This window comes from Lipotes vexillifer, unplaced genomic scaffold (genome assembly GCF_000442215.2).
Source record: "Lipotes vexillifer unplaced genomic scaffold, Lipotes_vexillifer_v1.1 scaffold395, whole genome shotgun sequence".
In the NCBI taxonomy this organism is placed as follows: Eukaryota; Metazoa; Chordata; class Mammalia; order Artiodactyla; family Lipotidae; genus Lipotes; species Lipotes vexillifer.
This window is the reverse complement of record NW_006797390.1, coordinates 2,579,373-2,599,171: the sequence shown is the minus strand read 5'-3', so window position 1 is coordinate 2,599,171 and position 19,799 is coordinate 2,579,373. Positions and strand designations below refer to the sequence as shown.

The following is a 19,799-nucleotide window of genomic DNA, read 5'->3' as shown; positions in this document are numbered from 1 at the left end:
GCCCCTCACTGTTGTGGCCTCTCCCGTTGCGGAGCACAGGCTCCGGACGCGCAGGCTCAGCGGCCACGGCTCACGGGCCCAGCCACTCCGCGGCATGTGGGATCCTCCCGGACCGGGGCACGAACCCGTGTCCCCTGCATCGGCAGGCGGACTCTCAACCACTGCGCCACCAGGGAAGCCCTGGAAGTGATTCTTTTAATTTTTATTGTTTTGCTTGTTTCTGTTTATTAAAGTTTCTGTACAGGACCACTGGTATAATACAAATAAATAGGAAAAAATAGACTATGCATATAGTGCATCTAGCATACCCAGTTACCCAATTCTGGGAGAATTTTAAAGGAAGAAGTGAGGGTAATATTAAGGGTTAGATTTTTCCTCAGCTAAGTAGAAAATTTCCCAGCAAACAAAGGATATAAATCGTTTTTGTAATGTGGTATGAAAACACTCTTTATGATTTGATCTCTATCTCAGATGATTCTGAAAGTGTATTGATTGGAGATGCAGCTACTGTACAGATTATCTAGTGTGCATTGTGCAGAGGATCTAATGACTCCCTAGGTAACGTGAGCAGCAGACACTCCCTCATATCCTCCCCACCCCCAGACACCCACATCTACAGCAACAGAGCATCCTTACACCAGTGGTTCTCAACCATTGATGCACATTAGAATCGCCTGTGGGCACCTGGGCTACATCTTAGAGCAATTTAATCAGAAGCTGGGGTGGGGGGGAGGGTTAGAATGTTTGTTTCAGGTGAACAGTAAAGTGATTCACAATATATACACACATTCTTTTTCAGATTCTTTTCCATTATACCTTATTACAAGATACTGAATATAGTTCCCTGTGCTTTACAGTAGGACCTTGTTGTAGTGTTCATCTGTTAATCTCATACTCCCAGTTTATCCCTCCCTTCCATTTCCCTTTGGTAACCATATGTTTGTTTTCTACGTCTGACTCTATTTGTTTTGTGAATAATTTCATTTGTATCATTTTTTTTAGATTTCAAATATAAGTAATATCATGTGATATTTGTCTTTCTCTGTTTGGCTTACTTCACTCAGTATGATAATCTCTAGGTACATCCATGTTGCTGCAAATGGCATTTTTCATTCTTTATTATGACTGAGTAATATTCCATTGTGTGTGTGTGTATTGTGTGTGTGTGTGTGTGTATACATCACATCTTCTTTATCTTTTCCTCTGTCAATGGACATATGGACATTTAGGTTGCTGCCATGTCTTAGCTATTGTAAATGCTGCTGCAGTGAACATTGGGATGCATGTCTCTTTTCAAATTATGGTTTTCTTTGGATATATGCCCAGGAGTGGATTGTAGGATCATATGGTAGCCCTATTTTTAGTTTTCTGAGGAACCTCCATCCTGTTTTCCATAGTGGCTGTACTAATTTACATTTCCACCAACAGTGTAGTAGGGTTCCTTTTTCTCCATGCCCTCTCCAGCATTTATTGTTTGTAGACTTTTTAAAAAATTAATTAATTTATTTGGTTGCACAGGGTCTTAGTTGCAGCAGGTGGGCTCCTTAGTTGTGGCATGTGAACTCTTAGTTGTGGCATGCATGTGGGATCTAGTTCCCGGGCCAGAGATCGAACCTGGGTCCCTTCAGTGGGAGTGCAGTCTTAACCACTGTGCCACCAGGGAAGTCCCTGTAGACTTTTTGATGATGGCCATTCTGACTGGTGTGAGGTGATACCGCATTGTAGTTTTGATTTGCATTTCTCTAATAATTAGCGATGTTGAGCATCTTTTCATGTACGTTTTGGCCATCTGTATGTCTTCTTTGGAGAAATGTCTATTTAAATCTTCTGCCCATTTTTTGATTAGGTTTTTTGTTCACTTGTTTTTCAGAGGAAGAATCTTACTTAATTTTTATTAGTCCTTTCAAACAACCCTCTAACAATTTAAAACTCTACCATTTATATAATGGCCCAGAACCCAGTCAAGAGGTAAGGCCATGGATTCAAATATTATTGACATACTTTTGTGAACCTGGATAAGTTTATGCCATCTGTTTGTCTTCTCATGTATAAATTGTATAGTAATACCTGAACTGTGTGTGTCGGGGGGTTAGACCTATCAAACCCCCCTTTATTTTTTTAAAAACATTTACAAAATTTTGAAAGGTTACTTTCCATTTATAGTTATGACAAAATATTCACTATATTCCCTGTGTTGTACAATACATCCTTGAGCCTCTCTGACACCCAGTATTTGCACCTCTCATTCCCCCAACCCTATGTTGCCCCTCCCCCCCACCCCCCCACTGGTGACCACTAGTCTGTCCTCTATATCTGTAAGTCTGTTTCTTTTTTGTTGTATTCGCTACTTTGTTGTATTTTTTAGATTCCACATATAAGTGACATCATACAGTGTTTGTCTTTCTCTGTCTGACTTTTAGTTCACTTGGCATAAGAGACCCTCATGAATCATCTCAAGAATTTTTCACACATTTTCAAAACTTGTTCTCTTTCTTTCTTTATGTCACTTCCTAGGAGTTACAAGGACAGGCTAAAGGGTGAGCGGCATCAACTGTGCCACCATGGGCAGCCCCACTGCTAACTGACCATGGAAGTTACCAAATTACCATGGAGGTCCTTCATCTCTGCCAGTGATTAGTGGCTTGAGGAATTCCTAAAATTGGCTCTACAGTGGGGTATTCAAAGGTGACAAGGCATTTCACATGTCCAGTGAATTACAAACTTCGCTGGCTTTAGTTAGATTAGAAGAGGTAACTGTCCAGCAATCCTAGATGGAGAGCTGAAAGAGGTGAAGTCAGCAGCCAAAAAGTCTAGCTTTCAAGGAATCTCGATCCCCAAAGCTAGATATTATGCAGGCTGCCAAGCTGAGCTAACTTAAGAAGGTGGATATAGTTTATTCACTGTGCACCCCCTGGACCTAGCCTGACCCTAACACATAGTAGGAGTATCACAGTGGCAAGTGGTAGAAAGTCTGCCTCCTTTAATCCAAATCATTAAAAGTATATTGGTGCCCTAGTAACAATCAATGGGCTTTGTTATTATTATTATCATTACGAACTCAAGAATTGTATGTATTTGAAACAAATCTATACCAGGTCCTTTCTAAGAAAACTAGAGATGGCCTTACACTCAACAAATGCCTTATTTTAAAAACTTTTTAAAAAAACTGTGGTAAAGTATACAGTAAACTTACCATTTCAACCAAAAAGAAAAAAAGAATTTTATATATTTGATATTTTTCAATCCATTGCAGTCATTAATGCTTTTTCAATTTAAAATGCTATCGTATATTTTTTAATTATGTCTGTTCTACGTTGTTCTAATAAGCATTTTTATTGAAATTAAAAAAAAATCTTCTTAGTCTAACTCAGTTCTTTGGCTTCAACTCAGAGACATTTCCTTCAGCTGCGAATTTACTGGACAGATTCCAACAATTCAAGGTACATTTCTGATAGCTGGGGGGAAGATTTTCTGCTCAGAGTACATTTGGGAACAGGTTGGGGATGTCTCTCTGACAGGTAGGGGTCACTCTCCTAAGAAACCGCAGGATAGTGGGGAGGGATAAATTGGGAGATTGGGATTGACATATACACACTACTATATATAAAATAGATAACTAATAAGGACCTACTGTACAGCACAGGGAACTCTACTCAATACTCTGTAATGACTTGTATGGAAAAAGAATCTAAAAAAGAGTGGAAAATTAAATTAAATTATAAATTTTTAATTTAATTTAACTTAAAAAAAGAAAAAGAAACAGCAGGATAGGAGACGGACACAGGAAACAGTGAGGCAGGGAAATGAACACGTGTGTGGAAGGACCATCGGGCCTGTGAGCAACACACGTGCAGGACTTTGCTTGGAAGCAAAGCTTGGAAGCTTTGCGTTTTTCAATGCAGTATAATTGCGCATAAGAGAGAGGGGAGTAGTCCAAGCTCATTTCAGCCTTGGGGAGCCAGGGATCAAAAAGAGAAGTAAAAGGAAAAAGAGAGCTTTTATGTACATGATATTGACACTAAAAAATGAAGGAAACTTCCAGGGAAAACCTGTTGGTCGATACTGTCACTATTGCAAATTCCTAAATCTGGCAAGAGGACAGGACTGCATTAGAAGTTATTATTGATTAATTCATTCATCAAGTCCTTACTAAAGTCCCATTATGTGCTTGGCAATCTTCTAGGTCTTTGGGATACATTAGTGGACAAGGAGGACAGGGACCAGAACTGGTAGAGCTTACACTGTAGTGAGAAAAGAGAGATACTTGCAAGACTGGTGAACTTTCTCCAGAAAACAAGAAGCATAGGAATCACAGTTAACTTTTAGAATGGGTGAGAATTTTCTAAATACTTTTTAAATTCATAGGTAGGATTTTTCTTCTGGAAACTGGTACCATTTTTTTTTTTGTTGTTGTGGTACGCGGGCCTCTCACTGTTGTGGCCTCTCCCGTTGCGGAGCAAAGGCTCCGGACGCGCAGGCTCAGCGGCCATGGCTCCCGGGCCCAGCCACTCCGTGGCATGTGGGATCTTCCCAGACCGGGGCACGAACCCGTGTCCCCTGCATCAGCAGGCGGACTCTCAACCACTGTGCCACCAGGGAAGCCCAAGGTCATGTTTTTATTAACTGACATGAATTAAATTTAAGATACAAAGCTTTGGAGCTATCTTCCCAGAAATACCATTAACAGAAATAATGAGTGTATCTGAGAAGCAAACTGTAAGCAAATAGATCTGTGGCTATTGATCAGTTCCAAGCAGCCCCCTGCCTGGGTGCTTGTTTTAGCAGAGAGGCACCAGCGGCGTCAAGGAGAGTTCTGTACACAGAGGTGCAGGATCATCTTTTTTCTCAAGCAATTATCTATGAATCTCAGCATTCAGTACAAAATGCAGAACCACCATTTGCTCATTTCTCAGTTGGAGAATCAAAAATTTTCTTTCTCCAGTCCAACTGTTAAAAAAACTCTCTGATATACCTATTTATCCGATCAATTGATAGATTGATCTATTGATAAAAATTTTTTAAAAAGCCAGTACAGTTCTGCATCATAAAACGGTCCTTGCATGGTATGTCCACACTCCTTTGGAAGGCCAGAGCCTCCTGTTTTGCACTTAATCTCATCCTCCCTAACTGCTCAAAGTCGTAACTCTGGGAATTCTCATTGCTCTAGGTTGCATCATCACTATTTCCCTCAGAACTTGATCTTTCCCGTCAGCATACAAACAAGCTATTAACGCAGAATTCTTGAGCCCTCTGGGGATATCTGATAGTAGGCATTAAAATTCCTTACGCTGTTAATTTTTTTCCCAGTTGCTCTAGAAAATGAGAGAATTGAAATTCTTGATGTAATTGTGTTCATATGAGACAATCTCAAAATTGGGTCCCACCCCATGCCTAGTGAATCAGTGTCTGCATTTTAACAAGATCCCTGGGTGATTCATAAAAGTTTGAAAAGCACTAGACTAGATCAGTGGTTCTCAACACCAGAATCACTTGAGTAACTTTAAGAAATCCTGATGTCCAGAGACCAATTAAATCAGAATTTGGTGGGGGCGGTGTAGATCCTAGGGGTCTGTGTTTTTTAAGGCTCCTTCTGATGACACCAATGTGTAGCCAAATTTGAGAACCACTGGACTAGACGGACCTTCTTTTCCTGTGTCACTGACTGACTATTGGTACAATCTCTCTAGAGAAAGAAGATTGAAGTCATGTTGACCCCAGGAAAAGATAGAGACACTTGCTGGTATCTTACATGGTATCGGCATTGGCTAGATAAGATCTGTCCTGACTTCCGGGACTTCCCTGGTGGTCCAGTGGTTAAGACTTCATACTCCCAATGCAGGGGCCCTGGGTTCGATTCCTGGTCAGGGAACTAGATCCTGCGTGCCGCAACTAAAGATCCTGCACATGGCAATGAAGATCCCGCGTGCCACAACTAAGACCTGGTGCAGCAAAATTAATAAATAATATTAAAAAAACAGAAAAGATTTGTCCTGACTTTCAAGACATATTTCTTAAGATTGGCCCAGAGGAGGGCCAATGAGACTTCATTTCAAGAATGAGAAGCTGAAAAACCAAACCATACTAACTGCTATATGCAGTCATATCACCTAAGTATACAGCAACAATAAGGAAGAAATACTCAGGGATACAAATGACCAGATGAGGAAGAAAAAAAAAACCTTGGGGTAGACGGTGGCTAAGGGGTTGGCAGAGGGAAATGAGTACGTACCTATCTCCTAGGGTCATTTTTAATGGTTAGTAGTTGACAATTCTGCCCATGTCTGTTTCAGTTGACCAAGAAATGAAGTGCTTCATGGGAGCCGCAGGAGTCCAGTGGTTTTTCAACAATCATTCTAGTTACTGCTTCTGTCTCATCTGAAATATTTGGTTTTAGTGAGTCAGGAAAAAATGGAAATCAGACCACTTCTCCTCAATCTTGACGAAGATTGTTATCTCCATCCATTTCTTGGAGCTTGATCTTGTTCAGAATCCCTGGTCCAGCAGCTCCACCATCCAATCCAGTATCCCATCTAAAATCAGGCATTACATTTGTTTGTGACATCCTTTAAGTCTCTTGTCATCTAGAACAGTGTTTTTTCATGACACTGACATGCTGAAGAGACTGGATGCTCTTTAATGTCTCATATTTTGGATTTTTTCTGGTCATTTCCTCCTGATATCATATAGCTTATTCTTATATTCCCTATGTTTTCTATAAACTGGAAGTTAAATAAGCTTGGTAATAATATAATCTTATTGACAACAATATAAAATCATGGATGCCTGTGTTATATAGCTTCATATCAGGACAAGTGGCATTTCTAGTCATCCCACAATAAATATGGCTAAGGTTGACCCCTGGGTTGGTGGGATTACAGACTGATCTGGAGGGATGGATTTTTTTAAATATTTATTTATTTGGCTGTGCCAGGTCCTAGTTGTGGCAGGACCTTTGTTGCCACATGTGGGATCTAGTTCCCTGACTAGGGATCAAACCCAGGCCCCCTGTATTGGGAACATGGAGTCTTAACCAGTCTTAACCAGAGAAGTCCCAGGGATGGATTTTTATGTAGTAGAAATGACTGAAAGAGGAAGGCCAGGATGCTAAACTATCTGCAAGAGTGGTTGTAATTATAGGCCATGGTTAAGGAGGAGAATGCAGCAAGATGGCCCTAAAGGAGAGAGAGAATGTTGAGGGATTGGAGGATTAGAGGTTGTGCAAAGGTATGGAAAATTGTTGCTAACACAAGGGTCCTGCAGCCTGGATAATGGGGATAAGACACCTGTTGCTAATTTCACCAATATCTGTGTTTTCTTCTTTGGGGGTACATCGCTGCAGTACATTTCCTAGCCTTCCCTGAAGTGAAAGATGATCATGTGATTGATTCTGGCCCATGAAATGTGAACGGAAGTGATGGACACCACTTCCATTTTGGACTCTAAAAACCTTCCCGTGAATGATCCTTTCTCTCTTTCTGCATCAATCCATTGAATGGAGAAGACTCTTACAACCTAGAAAATGGCAGCACACATGCTAGAAGAAGCCTAGGTCTTGGTCATGCGGAAAGCCACCTCTCCAAGGGTGCTCAGGTTGCACTGTGATAGCGGCAAGGACTACTGAAGTCTTTGAGGAATTTACTGTGAAGAGGAGCAAGGACACAGGGCAGTAGCTGATGGTGAAAGAATTTTAAGAGAAGGCCTATTTATTTATTTATTTATTTTTTAATTTTTTTTTTTTTCAGTACGCGGGCCTTTCACTGTTGTGGCCTCTCCCGTTGCGGAGCACAGGCTCCGGACGCGCAGGCTCAGCGGCCATGGCTCACGGGCCCAGCCGCTCTGCGGCATGTGGGATCTTCCCAGACCGGGGCACGAACCCGTGTCCCCTGCATCAGCAGGCGGACTCTCAACCACTGCGCCACCAGGGAAGGAGAAGGCCTATTTAGAATGGGAGAAATGAGAACAATTTTGATGCTCATAGATTATAATCCACAGAGAGGAAACAACTATTAAAGAAGGAGATGGGGAGGATTGCTAGAGCAACGTACTTGACTAAGCAGGAGGCAATGGGATCCAATGCACAAATGCTGAATTTAGCATTAGGAGCACAGAGAGGTTGTCTGTTGTAACAGGAGAACAGGCAGAGTACAAGTACAGTACAAGTGCTGATAAGTTAGGTTGTAAGAGTCTTCTCCATTCAATAGATAGATGTGAGGGACTTCCCTGGAGGTCCAGTGGTTAAGACTTCGTGCTCCCAATGCAGGGGAATTAAGATCCCACATGCCACATGGCACAGCCAAAAAAAAAAAAATTAAAAAAAAGATAAAAAGGTCTTACAGTATAGCACAGGGAACTATACTCAATATCCTGTGATATTGGAACCATAATAGAAAACAATGTGAAAAAGAATGTATATATAACTGAGTCACTTTGTTGTACAGCAGTAATTAACACAACACTGTAAGTCAATTATACTTCAATTAAAATTAATCAATTTAATTAAATTTAAAAAAGAAAGCTCGCAAAATTAGTGATGGCAGGAAGTGGCCACCACCCTAGTGCTAAAGGAACAAAGGTAAGAGGTTGAAATAATTAAAATCTAGAAATATACAAGAGGGGTCTCCTGGAACTGATACTCTGATTTCTGAGAAGATACTAGTACATTGGTGCTGGTGTCTATGAATTCAGAGGAAGGGCCTTCTGGGCCTGTGACCTTGACATCTGAGGAGGGGCTCCAGTAGATGAGCACTGATACTTCTGATGTGGGAGGGCACGATGAAGCTAGTTTTGCCAATGTTGGAAAAAAAGCTGCCAACGGTACTTATCTAGCCGTTGCTATTAGAAGAAAGCGATGCTGCTGGGGTGGAGAAGCATTTTGGGGAAGCAAATGGGAATAAGTCCTCTGTCCTTGCCCCAGCCTCACCCCCCTACCCTAGTGACGAAGTCTAACCTGGAACAGCTGGTAAAGCAGAAATAGAGTTTACAGAGTCCCTGTTCCACCATCACAAAGCAGAGCATAGAAGGATGGGTTTGGAAGTGAGAAACAGTAACTCTTTTATTGTTTTTGAAGATTTCATTTTTTATAACATTCTGACCAAATATCATGAAAGTGGCATTTTCTATCTCTGTAGATACTGAAATTTTCTTCTCCCTCAGTACGCGGGCCTTTCACTGTTGTGGCCTCTCCCGTTGCGGAGCACAGGCTCTGGACGCGCAGGCTCAGCGGCCATGGCTCACGGGCCCAGCCGCTCTGCGGCATGTGGGATCTTCCCAGACCGGGGCACGAACCCGTGTCCCCTGCATCAGCAGGCGGACTCTCAACCACTGCGCCACCAGGGAAGGAGAAGGCCTATTTAGAATGGGAGAAATGAGAACAATTTTGATGCTCATAGATTATAATCCACAGAGAGGAAACAACTATTAAAGAAGGAGATGGGGAGGATTGCTAGAGCAACGTACTTGACTAAGCAGGAGGCAATGGGATCCAATGCACAAATGCTGAATTTAGCATTAGGAGCACAGAGAGGTTGTCTGTTGTAACAGGAGAACAGGCAGAGTACAAGTACAGTACAAGTGCTGATAAGTTAGGTTGTAAGAGTCTTCTCCATTCAATAGATAGATGTGAGGGACTTCCCTGGAGGTCCAGTGGTTAAGACTTCGTGCTCCCAATGCAGGGGAATTAAGATCCCACATGCCACATGGCACAGCCAAAAAAAAAAAAATTAAAAAAAAGATAAGTAGGGCTTCCCTGGTGGCGCAGTGGTTGAGGGTCCGCCTGCCGATGCAGGGGACACGGGTTCGTGCCCCGGTCCGGGAAGATCCCGCATGCCATGGAGCAGCTGGGCCCGTGAGCCATGGCCGCTGAGCCTGCATGTCCGGAGCCTGTGCTCTGCAACAGGAGAGGCCACAACAGTGAGAGGCCCACATACCGCAAAAAAAAAAAAAAAAAAAAAAAAAAAAGATAAGTAAATCAACTTGATTTACTTCTTAAAAGCATTTATATATAACTTTTAAAAAATAGAAATACAAATGTTACGGATAGCCTGCCCAATTCGTTCTGGAAATTCTAACTCATTTCAACAAGTTCAGAAGGTAACTCCACAATATAAAAATACTTTACCTTGTTAAAACATTCACTTTATAATACTCCTATTACAAAGTATGCTGAAACGAAAATACTTGAAATGAGTCCTTTTTGCACATGTTTAGGATAGTTTTATGGAAGGAGCATAATTTCCTCAAATGACAGGCATGTTTTACATTTTGATAGGTATAGCTGTCCTCCAAAATAGTTTTGTTTGAAGAGTAACTAACACTCGCTGTGTGAACCACAGCTGCCCAGGTATTTGGCTTTGATGGGATTGGGTTGGGGTTATGTTAGGTGTCAAGGTTAGGTGTCTGAAAGGGTTTATTCCTCTGTAACTAGTCAATCCTAAATACCACCAGCAAAGCTTTCAGCTCAAGCCTAATTGTTATTTACTTGATCATCAAATTCATCATCAAGGAAGATCAACAGGGGTATTTCCAACATATCCAAAAATTCTCTTACTTTTCCTGAGTAAAATATTATTGCCTCTCAGTTAATGATCTTCAAGGCTCAACCATACACACTTTTCCCCTTTTCCACTTCTGGGAAATATTCATAATCTATCAAGACAGAGCTAGTCTCAACATAATGCTAAAAGCTTTTGCATAATAATGAAAGATTGTTGAGGACAAATATCTCAGAATACTTATTATCCCACATAGAAACAGTTGGTTCTGGGTAATGAACACATACTTAATAATTTGAGTATAACACTCCTGGACCATGTTTCAAGCCTCTCCCATGTTGTTGTCTATTTCCCCGCCCATCAGTAGCTTTCCCCGAGGGGTTCAAATCATCATCCTGTTCAACTACCTCCATTCTTGACATGTCTCTTTAAGGATGGGAATTAAAATTCGAAATGCCTTATACAAGGGAAAAATCTGTGTATGCTCGGAGTAAATGCAATCTAGTGAGTACACTGGCAGAAGTAATAACTGCTTTGTTCATGGAATGATTCATTGATATTACCTGTATGTCTTTTTCTCTTTATTCATATGCAGGTTTTTATAGTCTCTGCCCAGGAGCAACAGGTGGTGGTTGGGGAGGGGTGGGAGGGACACAGAAATCTGTCAAAGGAACATCAAGACTCCAAATCCGGGCCTTCCCTGGCGCTCCAGTGGTTAGGACTCCGCATTTCCACTGCAGGGGGCATGGGTTCGATCTCTGGTTGGGGAACTAAGATCCCCGTGTGTCGTGCGTGGCACAGCCAAAAAAAAAAAAATTTGTATATCTTTTTTTTTTTTTAATTTAATTTATTTATTTATTTTTATTTTTGGCTGTGTTGGGTCTTCGTTTCTGTGCGAAGGCTTTCCCTAGGTGTGGCAAGCGGGGTCACTCTTCATCGCAGTGCGCGGGCCTCTCACTATCGTGACCTCTCTGGTGGAGCACAGGCTCCAGACGCGCAGGCTCAGTAGTTGTGGCTCATGGGCCCAGTCGCTCCGCGACATGTGGGATCTTCCCAGACTAGGGCCCGAACCCGTGTCCTCTGCATTGGCAGGCAGATTCTCAACCGCTGCGCCACCAGGGAAGCCCCCCCAAAATTGTATATCTTAAAAAAAATAATGTGGGTTGTGCATAGGGACTTACTTCCAAGGGTGCAGTAAAAATGAGGAAAAGTATAACTTTATAGTGGAGAAACCTGACCATCACTTCCTCAGCCAGGTGATCAAGGTCACCATTAACAGCAATGAGCATGTGGATAATATGTACCCTTCATGTGTTGTGATGAAAATGTCATGTTACCTCTGGTTTTCCTTTCCAAAATCTACAGCCCAATTTATCATGAGAAAAGCATCAAACAAATTCCAACAGAGGGACATTCTATAGAATACATGCCCAATGTTTCTCCGTCAAGGTCATCAGAAACAAGGAAAGTCTGATCAACTGTCATCATCTGGAGAAGTCTAAGGGGACTAGACGTAACCTGCTTAAATTCTGGAGCAGAAAAAGAACATTAGGCAAAACTGAAGAAATTTGAATAAAATTTGGCCTTAGTTAATAAAAATGTATCACTATTGATTCATTCATTGTGGCAAATGTACCACACTAATATATGATCTTAATAACAAGGGAAACTGCATGTATAGTATATACAGGGGATCCTCTGTGCTATCTTCTCAATTTTTCTGTAAATCTAAAACCATTCTAAAAAATTAAGTTTATTTTTAAAAATTGCAGAAATGAGTTGCTAGATGGCCTTACCTTTTTCCAGAGAAAAACTTACTTTTGCTTCTGTCAGTCCTTATGAAGTAAGAGTCTATTTTCAGTTCTGTTTTATTCCTAGGGTGCTGTTTGTTGGGTCCTAAACTCCAGGTTTTCCCTCTTGCCCTGTGAGACTTCTGAAGACTCTGTTCAGTTTATCAGTCTCCTGGTTGCCACTTTCTTTGCAGATATCCAGACTCTCAGGCATTGTTTAAGAGTCAGCAAATGCCATGTTCAGACTTCCCTTGTCTCTGAGGTCTCGGTCCCTTACATTCCTTGCTCCAATAAAAGCTCTCTGATGCTTTCAAATAGTTGTTTTTATGTTTTATCCAGCTTTCCTAGTTGTTCTCAGCAGATGATAGGCCTGACACAGCGACTCATCTTCATCTTAGCCTGAAGCTTCTGCTTCTCATTTTTGAATTTGCCTTCCATTCCTCATTGATTTCAAAATTCTGAAATACTCATGCTTTCCACGAGTCCCAGGGCTTCTCCTTAGGGCCAGCCAATAATTTAGTGGTAGCATTTTAAACATCAATCAGATTAAAAAATTACATAGATGCTAAAAATGATAAAGAACTAGTTAGGGAGTAGTTAGAGAGCCAAATAGGAAAAAGACAAATGACATGACCAAAATCACATTACAGGAAAGTAAAAAGCACTGGTATCTAGTCTAATTATTCTGATAGAGTAAATTCCTTTCGGCATATCCCATAATGATCCTAACTGTATGGGCAGGAAAACAAAGTACTAAAATGAGAACTAACACAGATGTGTTTACTTTCTCTAATTCCATCAGTCACAGTTTTTAGTGTTTCCCTCTTCATTGCTTTCAGGATTATTCATCTTATATTGGCAACATGCATTTTCACATTTTATTCCTTTGTTTATTGATCCATTCTGGAAAAGAGAAATGTGGATTAATTTGTTTATTACATTTCAATTTGGTTATGACAATTTTGGAGCCAATTGCCATTGGGTGGGTTTCCTTTAGACAGGAAATGTACGGCAAGGGAAAGAAAGGAGGAAAATAAGGCAACCTTTTTTTTTTTTTTGGCCGCACCGTGTGGCATATGGGATCTTCGTTCCGTGACCAGGGATCGAACCCGGACCCCTGCAGTGGCAGCGTGGAGTCTTAACCACTTGACCGCCAGGGAAGTCCAAAATAAGACAACTTTAAAGCAATATTTTAAACAAAGTAACTTAGTTTGTGAGTAATAATATTACAAATAGTACTATATTTCACATTTTAGTAACTCAGAAATTGGATGGATATGTCTTACAGTCTAAGCATCATAGTTTATTTTCATCTTTATTTTCTTAGTGGTCCATTAAATGATAATCAATAACATATAAGATATGATTAAATTATATGGTATTAGCTAACATTTATTGTCTATTATGGTTCTGGCACTATTCTCAGAACTTTTTTGTGTAATCTTCTCTCATTTTTATACTAAATTAAGAAGGGACAGATTGGTGTCTTATAATCAAAATAGCGGTAAAATAGATATTGGAGAAAAGGTTCTCTGAACATATTGTCTATCCCTTTCACTTAGTCAAACTGGTCCAAAAGAAGTCAATTACTTTTTCTTTGTTAACACCATGTGTTCAAATAAGATTAGTAGTATCTGCTCCCCCTAACATGCGGAGCAATTAGGAAGATATTGGGTTCAAATACTTGGAAAAATGTAAAGAAAAACTTTCTTTCTGCAGAGTTCTTCTCTGGGGTCAACTAGTTATAAAAATCCTGGAAATACGTTCCTTCTTTCTTCTTTTCCCATTTTAGAGACATACAAATAAATGTAAAACAAAAACATCAAAATAGGCTTCCCTGGTGGCTCAGTGGTTAAGAATCCGCCTGCCAATTCAGGGGACAACGGGTTCGAGCCCTGGTCCGGGAAGATCCCACATGCCATGGAGCAACTAAGCCCGTGCGCCGCAACTACTGAGCCTGCGCTCTAGAGCCCGCGAGCCACAACTACTGAGCCCATGCTCCGTAGTGAGAGAAGCCAGCACAATGAGAAGCCCACTCACCACAACTAGAGAAAGCCCACTTGCAGCAACAAAGACCCCACACAGTCAAAACTAAAATAAATATATTTTTTAAAAAAATCGAAATATATTTCTTCCATATTATATGAATTTTATTACTTCCTTCCTATGGAAACCATATTCCTTGTGTTTGCTCATCACTTAAAAGGAGGAAAATATTTACTAAAAATTCTCCTATAATAATAGCCTGTATTTATGATATAGGCTGTGTGTGTGTATTATGATTTACACACACACACACACACACACACACACACACTGAACATGCATACACTCTGGGGAGGGGAGAGGGGCTGGAGGATGAATTACTCACCAATGGCCAAGGATTTAATCATGTCTGCTATGAAGCCCCGCCAAAAGTCCCAAAGGAAGGGGTTCTGAGAGCTTCCAGGTTAGTAAATAAGTGGAAATACAGGGGGCATCGCCACATGAAGAGGGTGCAGAAGCTTGGAGCCTCTTCCCACAGACCTTGCCCTGTGCCTCTCTTCCATCTGGTTGGTCCTGAGGTATATCCTTTGTAATAAAGCAGCAATCTAGTAAATAAAATATTTCTCTGAGCTCTATGAGCTGCTCTAACAAATTAATCAAACCGAAGGAGGGGGTTGTGGGAACCTCCAATCTACAGCAGGTCCATCAGAAGCCCAGGTAACGGCTGGCTTCTGAAATTGGAGGGTCTGGGGCATGGGAGCGATCTTGTAGGACTGAGCTCTTAAACTGTGGAATTGGGGTGGATAGCGTCAGAACTGAGGTGAATTGTCAGACACCCAGTGGATGTCCTGAGACTTGCTTGTTGTGGGTGTGAGGAAACGCATCTTGCACACCCCGACATTGGAATCGGGTCCAGGAACACCAAAAGACATCATTAATTAATCCTCTCTAAGGTATAAAATAATAGATGCTGTAATTATATCCACTGGCATATGTATATTAGACTAATGATGCTTTATTATAAAATTTCATTTTCATTAAGACGAAAACTATATGTGCATAGTTTTGGGTGGCAGAGATCTGTAAGTCTTGGTGCTCTTTGTGAAACACAGCATACAGATTTACTTAAGGCAACCACATAAGTGAAGAAAAAATTTACTAGCTGGGTCTTCCCTGGTGGTGCAGTTGTTGAGAGTCCGCCTGCCGATGCAGGGGACGCGGGTTCGTGCCCTGGTCTGGGAGGATCCCGACATGCCGCGGAGCGGCTGGGCCCGTGAGGCAGGGCCCGTGAGGCAGGGCCCGTGAGGCAGGGCCGCCGAGCCTGCGTGTCAGGAGCCTGTGCTCTGCAACGGGAGAGGCCACAACAGTGAGAGGCCTGCATACCGCAAAAAAAAAAAAAAAAAAAATTTACTAGCTGAAAAATATTGCTATATTTGAACATGGCTGTTGATAAAAATATGGAAACATTTTTATCGATGTGAGACCTTAGTTTTGCTCTTGGCTTCCTTGAAGCTTGGTTTTCCTTCTACTTCTCTCAACATTTCTTGTTTGTCTCCTTTGTAGCCTTATCCTCTGCAATGTAGCTCAGAAAGTTTTGTCTCCTCTAATCCTCCTAAAACAATATATTTAAGGTTGGAATTTTAAAAATTAAGCATTGAACTTTTTTGGGAATTCCCTGGTGGTCCACTGGTTAGGACCTTTCACTGCCAGGGCCCGGGCTCAATCGCCGGTCAGGAAACTAAGAGCCCGCAAGCTGCATGGCATGGCCAAAACCAAAAAACAACATAAAAACATTGAACTTTTTCTTCTTCTCACTGTACACCCTAGTGTCCACTGTTCATATCATTTACCCAATTTTGTGCTCTCTGTTATAAAAGGCAACCCCTGCCATCTGGTCATGCATTCAGAAACCTGGAAGTTGTCCTAGAAACCTCACTTTCCCCAATCTTCCATTTCCAGTCTATCACCAGGTCATGTGGACTTAACCTCATAAACATCTCTTGAATTTGTCCACATTGCTCCATGTCCACCCTGTCCCTGGTCCAGTCTACCATTACTTCTTGCAAGGAATGCTCTAAAATCCTCCTAACTGATCTACTCACAACACCTCCCACCCCTCTTCAACACGTGCTCTCCATTTAACCCAATGCTCAATATTTTTACTGATCCTGCCTTTATTTAAAATTTTGATATTTTGTCCATCATGGATTTTTTTGCATTAATTTAGATTTTTAAAAATAATGCTTGTGGGACTTCCCTGGTGGTCCAGTGGTTAAGAATCTGCCATCCAATGCAGTGGACACGGGTTTGATCCCTGGTCAGGCAACTAAGATCCCGCATGCTGCGGAGCAACTAAGCCTGTGCATTCTAGAGCCTGCTCACCACAACTAGAGAGAAGCTCGTGTGCTGCAACTAAGACCCGGTGCAGCCAAATAAAATAATAATAATAATAATAATGCTTGTGTTAATCAACTATACTCCAATGTAAAATAAAGATTAACAACTTCCCTGGTGGTCCAGTGGTTAAGACTTCGCCCTCCCAATGCAGGAGACATGGGTTTGATGGCTGGTCAGGCAACTAAGATCCGTGCAGCCAAATAAAATAAAATTAAAAAATTTTTTTAAATAAAATAAAATGGAAGCTTGTGATGGAATCACTCTGAATCTTGAGTGTGATTGAATCTGAATCCACACACATGGAAAAATTGCATATAACTAAACACACATGCAAAGACATAAACACAAGTTGAATACATGTAACACTGGTGAAACCTGAATAAAGCTAGTGGATTATATCAATGTGGAAGAAAAATAACGTTTGAAAACATTTATCTTGAATACTGAGGTTTTAAAGTTCTTCCTTGGGACTTCTCTGGTGGCGCAGTGGTTGAGAATCCGCCTGCCAATGCAGGGGACAGGGGTTCGAGCCCTGGTCCGCGAAGATCCCACATGCTGCAGAGCAACTAAGCCCATGAGCCACAACTACTGAGCCTGCGCTCTAGAGCCCACGAGCCACAACTACTGAAGCCCATGCTCTGCAACCTACAACAAAGAATAGCCCCTGCTCGCCACAACTAGAGAAAGCCCGCACACAGCAACAAAGACCCAATGCAGCCTAAATAAATAAATAAATTTATCCAAAAAAATCTTGTTTGAAAGTTAAAGTTCTTCCTCCATTTGCCCTGGTCTTACTTGCCCCATGCTAGCCCGTGTCCTTCCTCTAACCTCTAGATAACCAGTAGCAGCAACCCCTCCCCCAATAACTACCAAAAATGTCTCCAGACATTGCTGAATATGCCCTGGGGGAAAATTGCCCCTAGTTGAGAACCACTGCTCTAATGGTATTAAATGTTGCTTTCTTGGTTCACACCACAACTGAATATCTGTCTGGAATTCTGATTCCCTCAACCAACCCCTCTACTCCCTTTCATCCAGATCAACCAGGTTTTTAGCACCATAAATTGCTTCTCTGTTTGGTCCCAGGAGTAGAAAAAGTGAGTGTATTTCTCAGCTGGTGGAGGATGAATAATGGACAAAGCCTTTTAATTTCTGAGAAAGAGGATTGTTGGCAGAGCCTCCTAATTGCAGGAACGGATGAGATGACAGCTCTGGTGGTGTCAGCAGGTCCCCATGCTAGATAAGAGAGTGCCTGCCTGCACACCCCATCTCCTGACTTCCAAACATGTACTTTAGGAGTTGGCCCAGAGAATGAGTCTGTACAGCATAATTTTTGTCAGATCTGGTTTCGGTTTCTCCACTGTCTCGTTGTGTGACTTAGTCAAAACTGTAGTTTTTCTAAGACTTCATTTCTACCTCTGTGTAACAGGCAACATAATATTTACTGCACAAAGTGTTACATATGAAAAAGCCATTTAATTTTTTAAAAAACCTTTTCTAGACTCACCACTCCACTAGAATGTGTTCATTATCAATTGACTCTTATACTTAAAAAATAAATAAATAAGTAAAGCTATGGATGTTTTGTTTCCAGACAGTTAGTACCAGAGAATCATGATTACCACCCATGGCCATCACTTTGTACTTTGCTTTGTCAGTAGTGTGTGTGTGTTGGGTAAGGGTGTTCCTATAATCAGATCACATATTTTGTTAATAATGAGTGAAGTGACAAGATGGTTCATAAAAAGGGAAACAACAGCATAAAATGAAACCTGAATGACACCTTTAGTTACCCATGTCTTGCATTCTTACCCAATTCAAACACAGGTATTTTGATCAGAGGATGACTTTCCTTCTCTTAAAGCAGATATTTTCATTCTCTTCTGCACAAATTAGCCCTCATCCCAAGGATGGTTTGCAGCACTGGTGGAAGTAGTGGTGGAAACATTTCTCCTTAATTAAAAATCATATTTTAAAAAAATTTATTTATTTTTGGCTGCATAGGGTCTTCACTTCTGTGTGTGGGCTTTCTCTAGTTGCGGCGAGCAGGGGCCACTCTTTGTTGAGGTGCACAGCCTTCTCGTTGCAGTGGCTTCTCTTGTTGCAGAGCACGGGCTCTAGGTGCGCAGGCTTCAGTAGTTGTGGCACGCGGCCTCAGTAGTTGTGGCTCATGGGCTCTAGAGCGCAGGCTCAGTAGTTGTGGCGCATGGGCTTAGTTGCTCTGTGGCATGTGGGATCTTCCCGGGCCAGGGCTCGAACCCCTGTCCCCTGCATTGGCAGGCGGATTCTTAACCACTGCACCACCAGGAAGTCCTAAAAATCACATTTTCACTAGGTCGTTTGAGCCTCTTGGCTAACTCATTTCCTGCCTGTGGACAGGCTCCCTGGTAAACATCTTTGTGTTTCTCTTGGATAGGAGTGAAAGATGATCTCTAGTCACAGATGTCTCAGGCATGAAGAAGGCTTCACTTTTAAGTTCTCTTGGGGTGCAAATCCTGAAACCTAAATAACATCCCTGCTTCTCCGCAGTACGCACAACTGAGCCAAGCTTTCGTGTGCCTGGGATCTGGACATACCAGGATTTACAATTCCTACCAGGTTTGATGCCTTAGAGTCAGGATTGCCAGTTTCGATCACGAAGGACCCCTTGCCTTCCTCTTTTAAATCGATCATAGAAGAATCTCTGAGATGCATTTAGCGTTTTACCTCTAACAAGTTGTACATGTCCCAATGGCTCCATCTGCTGCCAGGAAGAGGAACAGCACTTCTTCCTTCACATTTTAGACAGAGGGGCGGGGCAAAGTCAGTGATGATTAAGAGCTACCTGCCTCCTTCTGCTGCTGTTTAATCAGAATCCTCCTGGATTGAGGACTGAGTGAGTAGCATTTGTGGCTCAGTGTTTGTTTGTTTATACTTTGAGTCTGCAGCTGCTGTTATATCAATGGTACTCCAACCTATTTTCTTTTTCCCTCATGACAAGGTTTTACTTAGAGTCAATTAGAAATACATATGTAGGAATTCCCTGGTGGTCCAGTGGTTAGGAATCTGCGCTTCCACTGCAGGGGGCACGGGTTCCATCCCTGGTCGGGGAACTAAGATTCCGCGTGCCGCGGGGCGTAACCGCCCCCCCCCCCCC

General features: G+C 41.8%; 1 pseudogene; it reads right to left on the bottom strand.

The window, feature by feature from the left end:
- LOC103070525 (serine/arginine-rich splicing factor 10 pseudogene) overlaps positions 1-19,357 on the bottom strand; it is a 20,098-nt pseudogene extending 741 nt beyond the window's left edge.
- Between the last annotated feature and the right edge of the window lie 442 nt (positions 19,358-19,799).